At 38.5% G+C, this 11,989-nt stretch overlaps 1 protein-coding gene across 10 annotated transcripts in view; it reads right to left on the bottom strand.

The window, feature by feature from the left end:
- The window catches only part of LOC105224493 (sex determination protein fruitless), a 419,068-nt gene that overhangs the window by 107,641 nt on the left and 299,438 nt on the right, over positions 1–11,989 (bottom strand). The window lies entirely within an intron of this gene.

The following is an 11,989-nucleotide window of genomic DNA, read 5'->3' as shown; positions in this document are numbered from 1 at the left end:
TTGCGGTATTTTGAATTTTTTTTTATTGAAATTGAAATGAATTTTTGATGACTCATGCCCAGCTCTTGACCGATGCTAAGGCTGCTACTATGCCGGTCTCTTTCGACCAATTCAGCGATTTTATCGCAATTTTCGACGACAGGCCTTCCGGAGCGTGGCGCATCTTCGACCACCTCTACACCAGAACGAAAACGTTGAAACCATCGTTGTGCGGTGGAAATGGAAACTGTATCGGGTCCATAAACTGCACAAATAAATGAGCTTTCCAAAAAGGTATAACATGACCCGATGCGACGAATAAAACTAGAACTACGCGCTTTCAGCGCCAACTAGCGAAAATACCGCAAGACATTTTTGACAACCTATTATTATTGGCTTTAGCTGCAGTCAATTACATATTGGACCAACTGGATTGGATTGGAAGACCATATGGAGAAGGATCTAGCTACACAGCGAATGGGAAGAACGACTGGTGCACTGTTGTACACTCGGCTCTAACCGCTAAGCTGTGTCTACGCCAATAAACAAGAAGAAGAAGAATTATGGTTACCTATAGATATTCTTTCTAGCGCATAGTTATGGTGATCTTATATGATTATACGCTAAACAGGGTATATTAAGTTTGCCACGAAGTTTGTGACACCTAGAAGGAAGCGTCGGAGACCCTATAAACGCATACATAAATGAACGGGATGTTGAGCTGAGGATTTAGCCATGATCGTCTGTCTGTATATATATGAACTAGTCCCTCAGTTTTTAAGATATCGTTTTGCAAACGTCATTTTCTCTTCAAGAAGCTGCTCATTTGTCGGAACTGCCGATATCGGACCACTATAACATATAGATGCCATACAAACCGAACGATCGGAATCAAGTTCTTGTATGGAAAACTTTTACATTTAACAAGGTATTTTCACGAAATTTGGTATATGTACATTATTTTCTAAAGCAACAATGTAATATCGGAAGAAATTGCTCAGATCGGCTTACTAAAGCATGTAGCTGCCATACAAACTGAACACATAATTACTAAAAGAAATGCACCTGTGAAGGGTATATTAGCTTCGGGGCAGCCCAAGTTAACGTTTTTTCTTGTTATACTATTTGTTTGTTCGAATCGTCACTCTCTAAAGTTTAGCGATTAGAAGTAATACCGAAGGGGTCTTCGGTCCATGGCCAATATCCAAAACGCACTCCAAAAGTTTTCACATATCAACGGTAATGATGAGGAAATCTGCCATCGGTTTCTCATTATGAAGCTACAAGTAGAAAATAATAGAGTACAATAGCCAAAAGTGAGCGAAAATCGTAACCGTAAAAGGTAAGAAAACATGTTGGGTTGCTGCCTTCAAACGTCGAAACTGCCTACGAAAACTGTGGTAAAAATACTTGTAAATACGAATTACAATACAATATAAATGGGCCATTGAAGAGTGTATGTACTTATAGATTGTTGTTGTTGTGTTATTTTACTAAGTTATGCGGGAATGTGGGCGTTCTTGTAAGTGAACGAAATAGGTTTGGAAATAATAAAATAAAACTACTATATATCTAAATATTCAATGATCTTCAGTGGGTGTTCGTATGTATGCATGTACGCGTGTGTGTGTTTGATAATTGTCGTACATTCACCTCGGCGGAAAAAGTGGAGCAAGTCGAGTAGATCGTAAACAAACGCAAATGCTAAACACGAGTATGTCATGTACATATGTATGTTTGGTTGTTTGTGTAATTATGTATGTGTGTTTTGTGTAGTTTGTATATAGGTTTGCGGTAGGTGTGAATGCGTACATGCGTACTTGTGGTAAAAGTAAACACATATTTGGACATGTGCTTGCATATGTACATACAAACAGCTATACGTATTTATTTTGGCTTTTAATTAACATGCACCCATATTTGTTGGCACATAAATGAAGTAATGGCCGCACTTGAAGGGAGAAATTCGGCACTAGAAGAGTTACTGACATTTTACGCGTGTGAACCGCTTCTTCATCCATAATGAAGATCGTAATTACTCTTAACAAAACTACAATTTCGATAATTACTTAACTGACACCAACTTTAGCTTTTATTTAAATTTTATGTGTAAGAAATTACGTGTATATAACGGCTCAATTCCATCTTAGAATATCTGTCGTTGCTGTTTTAGGCAAGAAATTTCGTTAAGAGGCTTCACACCAAGTAATTTACCATAGTGCCGAACTTAAGTAAAGTGGTAACTTAAGATTGAATTCGAATTGATGTGAATGACTTCGTCCAAGCTTGGAGATTAACTCTTAGCCTAATTATATCCATGTAAAGTGGACTAATTTTGCTTAGCAGCAGTTCATTTTCTACTCGCTGTAGGAACTGATACGAGGGCTGCTATATATATTTCTGGTCTAATAATGAAAATAGGAATATTTATCAACGCAAATGGTTTTATTGTTTTTCAAAATATTCTCTATCAAGATTTATACACTTTTGCATGCGCTCAAACCAATTTTCGAAGCACTTTTTCCACTCCGATTGAGACACCTCCAAACATGGTTTTTGAATGCTTCAACAGCATCTTCTGGCGACGAAAATCGTTGACCACGCATTATTTTCTTGATGTGTGGGAATAAAAAGAAGTCATTACGTGCCAAGTCAGGGCTGTACGGCGGATGACCCATCAATTCGACGTTTTGGCCGGTCAAAAAGCCGATGTGTGAGAGCTCGCATTGTCATGGTGCACAATGATTCGTCTTCTCTTGTTCGTTTTTCGAATTTCTCCGAAGACTTCAGGCAAACAAATGGTGGTGTGCCACTCAGAATTGACCGTCCTACGTTGCTCAAGTGGAACAGTCGCCACATGACCAGTTTTGCCGAAGAAACAGGCGACCATTTGCTTCGAAGTGCTTCTTCCACGAACAACTTTCGTTGGATTTGGCTTGTCTTGGAAGACCCACACGGTCGATTGCTGTTTTGTTTCGGTCTCATATGCATAGATCCATGATTCGTCACCTGTGACGATTTTATAAACGTCTTTTGAAGCACCGCGATAGTATTTTTTCAGCATTTCTTTACACCAATCCACACGAGCCTTTTTTTGAGCGATTGTCAAATTGTGCGGGATCCATCGAGAACAAACCTTTTTTACGGCCAGGTGTTCATGCAATATCGAATGTATGCTGGTGGGAGAAATGCATAGGCATGCCCCTATCTGAAAGTATGTTACATGACGGTCTTGCATTATCAGTTCACGTACGGCATCGATGTTTTCTGGCACAACGGCTGTTTTTGGACGACCTTCACGGAATTCGTCTTTGAGCAAGCGTCGGCCACGATTGAATTCGTTGCACCAGTTTTTCACAGTGCTATAGGATGGTGCTTCATAGCCATACAAAGATTTTAGTTCATCGATGCACTCTTGTCGTGATAATCCACGTCGAAAGTTGTGAAAAATGATCGCACGAAAATGTTCACGAGTTAATTCCATTTTTTGGCCGAGATGAATTTTTTAATTCCCTGTAAATAAAACAATTCACGATTAAATGACAAAACGTTCTGAGTGATGTTATGCTAAGAAATGTTAAACTTTCCAATGGAAATGTCAGATTCCACCTGGCAACACTTAGTGTTGCCTAGGCCAGAAATATATATAGCAGCCGTATCGTATCGGGCAATGTCCATCTTCCAAAAAAATACTAACAATGCTACAAATCTTAAACTAATTGTGGCGAAATTAAGTTGGGTTTGGTCCTCTGCTTCATCTCCCCGTTGGTAATTGCGTTACTGCTGCGAAACGAGAAAGAGCCAGCACACTAGTTATCTTGGTTATTACCTCGGGCTAGAAAAATCTTGTGATGTGCTAACCAGTAGTAAGTTGCAGGAAGACAGCGTAGCTTTGACCTGTTATTATTCTGACGTGAGTTTCAACACTCTTCATAAGCTTTAAAAATGCCATATACAGGACGGTTTTAACGGGTTTGGCAATGTGATGCAGAGCATTTTCATGCCGCAGAATCCCTTTTTCGTACTTCGGAGGTAATAAGAAACCCAAGTTCCTTGTTTCGTAATCATTTAAAGCACATGCAGTCGCTTTTAAATGGCTAGACGCGGGACTCCCAATGCTGAAGCAAGTTCTTCTTGTGTTCTACATGGATCCTCATCGGGCCGCGTCTCCAATTCACCGTCTTCGAAAGTTTTTGACCTTTCTCCTTGCGGAGGGTCGTTAATATCGAATTCGCCGTGTTTGAAGCGAGAAAAAAAGTTTACGACACATAAAAAAGTCACTAATGTAGAAACTAATTTTTTTCACATGTCTAGATTAAGTTTATCATGTTTTGGTTATATCAAAATCGATCACCATTAACTGCTGGACCTATCTTTTGACAAACTTAGTTGCGCGCATAATATGACATTTGGGAATTGACATAGTCGTCAACTGTCCCGCAAACTATTTGCGTAATATTAACGGAATTTTGAATAATACGAGTATTAGCTTATTTAGTTAGATCCGATATAAATATTAGAAAGATTTCAAACAAGAAAGAACAAATAACACAAATCCTCACAAGCGGCAACTTTCTTTCGAAATTGGTTGAAATCGGTATATATTGAATATGAAGATATCGTAACAGATAGTTGACTTTATACCATATACTTGAAAAGCATATAAGATATTGTTTTAAAAATAAAAATAGTTGAAATCGATCCATACATCCTCTTGGTCTCCTTGTAAGGGATTATTCTCATTATCTCGGGTCATTATAGTAACTTTTTAATAAAATAACAAAGGTAACTCACTCGTAGTGTGATATAATTAAATCCTAAACAGGGAATACGTAGGCTGCTATATATATTTCTGGACTAGGCAACACTAAGTGTTGCCAGGTGCAATCTGACATTTCCATTGGAAAGTTTGACATTTTTTAGCATAACATCACTCAGAACGCTTTGTCATTTAATCGTGAATTGTTTTACTTACAGGGAATTAAAAAATTCATCCCGGCCAAAAATGGAATTAACTCATGAACATTTTCGTGCGATCAGAGTGCATCAATGAACTAAAATCTTTGTATGGCTATGAAGCACCATCCTATGGCACTGTGAAAAACTGGTACAACGAATTCAATCGTGGCCGACGCTCGCTCAAAGACGAATTCCGTGAAGGTCGTCCAAAAACAGCCGTTGTGCCAGAAAACATCGATGCCGTACGTGAACTGATAATGCAAGACCGTCATGTAACATACCTTCAGATAGAGGCATGCCTATGCATTTCTCCCACCAGCATACATTCGATATTGCATGAACACCTGGCCGTAAAAAAGGTTTGTTCTCGTTGGATCCCGCGCAATTTGACAATCGCTCAAAAAAGGCTCGTGTGGATTGGGGGAAAGAAATGCTGAAAAAATGCGATCGCGGTGCTTCAAAAGACGTTTATAAGATCGTCACAGGTGACGAATCATGGATCTATGCGTGTGAGCCCGAAACAAAACAGCAATCGACCGTGTGGGCCTTCCAAGGCGAGCCAAATTCAACGAAAAAAAAAACATTTTCATTGATAAATATGCCTATTTTCATTATTAGGCCAGAAATATATTTAGCACCTTAGGTTTGCCACGAAGTTTGTAATACCTAATAGGAAATGTCGAATACCGTATAAAGTATATATGGGAGTATAAATGATCAGGTGATGTCGGCTTCGGAACATGGTCTCTCTGTATATACACGACACGACCATGAGATATTAGGTTGTTAAATATCTCCCTTCCGTCTTTTTCTCTTTTGAATCGTATCTGCCAATACTATACATCTTTGAAAGGTCTAGACATAATCTATCTATTTTTTAATTACTTATAACTGAATCTCTCGTAAAAATCGGTTTAATGCAATATCCAGTGGCTTGCTGCGCAGTGTTGAGCTCCTTGACATGTTCCGATAACCCTGAGTAATGTTTTGGGCAAAAAAGTGGTTACACTACCAACAAATCATCAAGTTTTTCCAACTAATGGTTACTAAATTAATTTGAATAATTTTCAAATTCAATTATTATAATTATTTCCAGCTCTTGAGCGAGCCAATTTAAATAGCGATTGCAATTTAATTATGCTTACTAATAAAACCAACTAATAAACATTTGCCGGTGCATAAATCTACGTGTGTATGTGTGCGATTGTTTGTGTGTGTTAACCGAAGTGCATTTGTAATTATGTTTATAGGTAATACCACTAATGTTTGTAAACTCGATTAATTTGCGCTGATTTTTTTTATTGTGTTTACACAAATTAATTCAACGGCATTCCACACCATTTAATCCGCAATTACATGCTCGTAAATTACTGTTATAGTTATTCAAGGCGTTTTAATTGATTTTTTCACACGCTTATCAGCCACACTGATTGCTCTTTGGCCGTTAATTATTTCGCTCTCGTTTGAGAAATAAGAAAAAAAGTTCAAGTGAGATATCGATGACAAATGGCGGCCATTTTTTTATAGAAAACATATTTTTTCTATTCGCTATATTTGGTGAGGGAAGATCAGATGAGGTCGTGAAAAAATACTGATTAATGGTTTAACCAAGCAAAATATATAAAATAAATTTAAAACTTTTGCGCATAAATTAAGATAATTTCAATTTAAACCGAAAATTTATTTTCTTTTAATGAAACTTATAAATATGTCAGCGGTTAAGTTAAAAACTATTTACGTTGTTGACATTTTTTTATTGTTCGTTTTTTTTTTTTAATAATGAAAAATACAGAACCGTCATTTTTAAAGATAAGAGTTCCAGATTGGGTGTTAATATATCGTAGAGGGATGAAAAATTGGTTTCCATAAGTAGCTTAAACAATCAATAAATCGATTGTGACATTTATCCAAGTCCATATCATCCAATTCGGGCCGAAAATATTTCAGTATCATTGAGCGGTAGCGATTCCCATTCACAGTAACGTGCCGGTCTTAAACATCACGGAAAAAGTATGGCTCAATGATGCCGTCGGCGCATAAATCGCACCAAACCGTAATTTATTCGGGATGCATTGACGACTCATGGAGTACATGCGCCTGACCAATAACGCATATTTTGCTTATTGTCGATGGCATTCAGCCATAAATGAGACTCATCGCTGAAGATGATTTATCGATGAAAATTTATCGATGAAAACGCTCAGCCCAATTCACGAACATACGACGATTCTGGTGATCAAACGGCTTCAGTTCCTATGTCAAATTAATATTGTAAGGACGTAGGCCAAGATCTTTTCGTAAAATTCGCCACTACGACGTCACAAAGATGCACAACGCTTGAGAACGACCTGTGAGTGATTAATTTGGGTCTTCCTCAATTAATGCGCTAGCGCCAGCAATATTCTCGACCTACGGGCACTTCTTTGCCTCATTGGCAGGAGGACATTTCGTGCTGTACCTGTGGGTTCCAATTTCTTAACTAGCCGCTCAATTGTTGATCTGACAGGACAATTACGACGACCAAAAACTGGACGTAGTGCTCTTAAAGTTGAGGTTACTCTCTGCGAATTCCAGCTGTAAATTTTAATAATTTCGACTCGTTGTTGGATCGTATATCTTTCCATGATGAAATAGCAGACCTTACTGAAGATAAATGTCAAAAAAATGTTGGTTTGGCTCGTTGGCCAGGTTACACATATGCTTTTTTGCGTTTAGGAATCTCGTAATAGATCCAGTTTTCATCACCAATCACTATTCGATACAAAAAATAATTATGTTTATAACGTTCAAGCAGACTGTCTTTCAACTTCTCTTGCTTTCAATTCATGACACCCAACTTCCTTGCTTTTGATTATCTCCAGTTGCTTTTAAACGCTTTTCATTGGCTGTTCAAGTGACACCCAGACATTTTGTGGGCTTCTCTTGTGTTCGGCTACAATCTTTATTAACTAATATTTCCACTTTTTCATCCACAAACCCCTTTCGCCGGTCGGTCTAGGAATTTCTTCGTCTCCCAAGACAAAACCATCACTTGTCCTCTACGCTCAGCTAGAGCATATTCACTATAAATTTACACCAAAATATTATGACTTTCGGTTGGCGTTTTCTTCATATTAAAGTAATGAAGAAAAGAACCCTACCAAAATACTTTTTTTTCTATTTATTCTTGATATCTCTGATGAATTCTAATTATAATCAAATGAAGTGATAAATGACAACAAATAAAAAGTAATTCGTTTAGAACAAAGAATGCAGCACTGAGGTGATTAAATAAAAGCGCACAGGAATTGCATGAAAAAGTCAACAAAAGCAAATGGACACTGCAAGCCGGAAGAGACGACCGCGAGCCACGCGCCTATCAAAGTCAAGCCAATCGGAACTGCAGAGAATACTCGTATGTAATCAATAAAATAATAAAAAAACGGTTGAAAAACGGAAAAAACCGACAACATAAATAGCGAAAAAACAGGCGCACGAAAAAGGAAATGTTATTGAAATCGAACCGATGATGTGACGCGGTTGGCGCATGATGCCCTGACAAATTAACATAACAATGTGCTGCTATTAGCATAAAACGCCCGTGTGCATTGCGCCGACAGCCATGGCGATGGAAGTGTTGAATGCGCGCACAAACACACGCGGGAACGCGCCCTTAAGCGTTCGTGCGCGGCGAAAAAACACAAATTAAGTCAACAGAAACAATAATAATAATCATAATAATATGGCAATGATTAATATTTACGCATGTGTGTGTGTGTGTGTGTAAAGAACGTGCAGTGAAATGCGTGAACATACAGTGCTTATTTACAGCCGCAACGGGCGCCGCGTAATAAATTTCGGCCAAAGAAATTGCATACAATTCAAACGAAAATTTATTTAAGGCTGTTTTTGTTGTTGTGAATGTAAGAAATGACGAGCAGTTGCTGCGGTAGCTACCGTTGCAGTTATGAGTGTCATTATGACACAATTAAATTATAATAATAAAGCGTTGCGCCAAGGCAATGCTTTGCAGCAAGCACAAATGTTGCGTATACGCCGTGTGCGCTGATTGTAAGCCAACGCATTGCAACTCTTCGCAGCGCCCGCGCGCACACACAAGCATATTTCATGACAGTTTGGCGTATGCGAATTGAAATTTTATCGTTTGCACTCTTTAATTTACACTTAATTGCTAAAAAATGCACAAGCGCTGACAGCAGCAAAGCGGCAACGACTGCTGTGGCCATTTCATGCGCAGCGCTGTCGACGCAATTAAATGTTGTCAACGGGCGCTTGAGTGCCTGGGCGTTGCGCGCGCAATTACATTGTGGGATTGAGTGCGATTGATGGCTGGTTGTGGTTGGCGGGGTGTGGCAGGAGTGCGCTGACTCTGCTATCGGATGTTTTCCTTCTCCTTCCTGCCGCTCCTATCTTAATTCTTTTATAAGCACGTCGAATGTAAAAGTTTATTTGTTTTCGCAAGCTCGCTTTCTTTAAATTTTTATTTATTTTCCACACTTCCTTTCCTTATTGTTTTTTGTGCATTTAATACGATTTCGCGCGCACTCTTTATAGTTTCAAATAGTTGCAATCGTAACTTGAACTTCTGCTATTTTTATCGTTTTATTTTCTTTAATTTCTTCATGATGTTCTCAAGTCAACAATTTGATTAAATTTCATGACACTGGGTAGATATTTTGTGGATTTGTGGTGTAGAGCTCGTAAATGTGGAATGAATGATGAGCCACAGTTTAATTCAGCTTACAATTGAAGCTCCGTAATCAGATTTTGCAAAGACAATGTGAATGATATGGATTAAGTGGCTCATGCTTAATACATTTGTAGGTTTTATTTAAGAATATGTGAATGCATTGAGGATATTTGTTACGAGATATTTTTTCGTAGTTCGTAGCAAATTCAAAGTCAGCAGGATGGTGAGAAATGACTATGTCGGGTTCAAAAGTAGTAAGAAAGCCGTAAATCTCTATATTGGGTTAGAAATAGTAATAGAATATAGTTGGGTTAAGAGAAAGTCTGGATTTTTGAGATAGTCAATATACTCGAGGACATGTTCCGCGCAAGTTTCATTGATTCGCGAACCAATATGTATATATTTTAAGTATAGTTTCCTAAATATTTCATTCTTCATTTATTCGAATGGAATTAAGACGTTTACAATCTGCGGTTATGGTATTAGGAAGTTTATAAAAGCACGATATAATAGCAATACTAATAAAAATTCGACTTATGATCAAATTTGGCTCATACAAAAGGCAACCAAATTGGCTAGTGAGGTTAGATGGAATGTAAGGCATAATTTCGAGCGAAGAGATAATGGTTAGTTTATCACATGTCATATTTTGTCAGGAAGTACGAATGGTAAAATCCAGCTTCAGACTTCCCGACTATTGCAGCGTTTCCCAGGCTGAGGTTGCAGCCATTAAGGTAGCAGCAGACATGCTGCTCAAAAGAGTGTCTACCTTCAGAGAAGTGACCATTTATTCAGATAGCAGAGCGGCGATACTAGCCTTGAACGCATTCACAGTGCGTTCAAGGTTGGTCGAAGAGTGTCTGACGTCACTGTCTCTGGCGGCGAGAGCTTTTATTACAAGACTGGTGTGGGTGCCGGGCCACAGCGGAATCGTAGGTAACTGCAAGGCTGATGAGCTGGCAAGGAAAGGCACCCTAGAATCGCTAGCGGTAGAATGGGAACGGGTAGGTGCTCCTGCATCCTCCTGTTCTCTACTATTGGATGGCTGGGCCTTTCGGCTGCTCGGTCAGCGATGGCCCAGCATTGGTACATGTGTGGTCGCAAAGGCCTTTTGGCCCAAGATAGATCGCAGAAGATCTAGTGATCTCTTTGCCCTCAGTAAGGCTAGCCTCTCATTAATGATGCGGCTGATGACGGGCCACTGCCCTATTGACATACATGCTGTAAGACTGGGAATCTTACCGGACGCCGCATGCAGAAGCTGCTTAGAAGAAGATGCAGTAGAAACTAGCCAGCACTTCCTTCTTGACTGCCCTGCTTTTGGGAGGTCAAGACTTAGACACTTGGGGGCACATAGCTTCAGAATACCCGTCGACCTGGTGGGCATAGAAATTAAGCGCTTCTGCTAATTTGTATTGGATACTAAACGGTTTGCCGATATCTAAGTCCGAACACGGGAGTTCGTTTTCAATGGCTTCACAAAGGACTACTTCTATTAGTTCATGTGCGATCTCTTGATCAGTCATCTAACCTAACCTAACTTAACCTAACGAATGGTGCTCTGATATGATTCAGCAATCAATTATACCCCAAAATGGCGCTTTGAGTTTGTATGAAAGCATGAGAATTATAGTAAACAAAAGACATTTTATAACCAACTGAGTTAGCAGCAACCTTAGATTTTTTCTGAACAGGGCAATGAAACGCTTTATGTAAAGTATTCAAAAGAAAAAAAGAGGAACGAAGAAATTATTTATATAACTATATAATATATTTATAAAAATATATATAGATATGTATGTTTGTAGAACACTGTCTATATGCAAATTTCCATTTTAAATATGTGACCATACGTACAGCAAGCGGAAATCAATTGGCTAATAAAGATTCAACACACGTCTTCTTAACATCTGATTTCAATAAGTTGCAGACGTTGCTGCATGCAATTGGGATCTTTCACCGCATTCTTTCACTCCGCTTTGCTTAACGAATTCTCACTCAACTTTTCACACTTTAAAGCCACAAACCGTTTTGTATCCACTCACACACATATATAAATGTACGAACTATCCAGAAATACTAGGAAAAAGGAGACCCAAAAAATATAACACACTTCATTATGTAATCGATACACATACAGACATACATATGTATGTTGTCAAATTTACATGTATATTATATAGCAAATATATATGTATGTGTACATATGTATAACTGTATGTACATTCCTCGATTATATGCAATTGCTGTGCTTTGTCTTTTGCCGCAATTTCTTAAATTAGTTTCAAGAATAAGTGCAATTAATGCGAGGATACGCCAGTGAAGACGGAAGAAATTAAGTTGTACAAGCGTGGGTGAGCA

The sequence above is a fragment of the Bactrocera dorsalis genome, chromosome 2 (assembly GCF_023373825.1).
Source record: "Bactrocera dorsalis isolate Fly_Bdor chromosome 2, ASM2337382v1, whole genome shotgun sequence".
NCBI classification, from domain to species: domain Eukaryota; kingdom Metazoa; phylum Arthropoda; class Insecta; order Diptera; family Tephritidae; genus Bactrocera; species Bactrocera dorsalis.
This window is presented reverse-complemented; position numbering and strand designations above follow the sequence as displayed.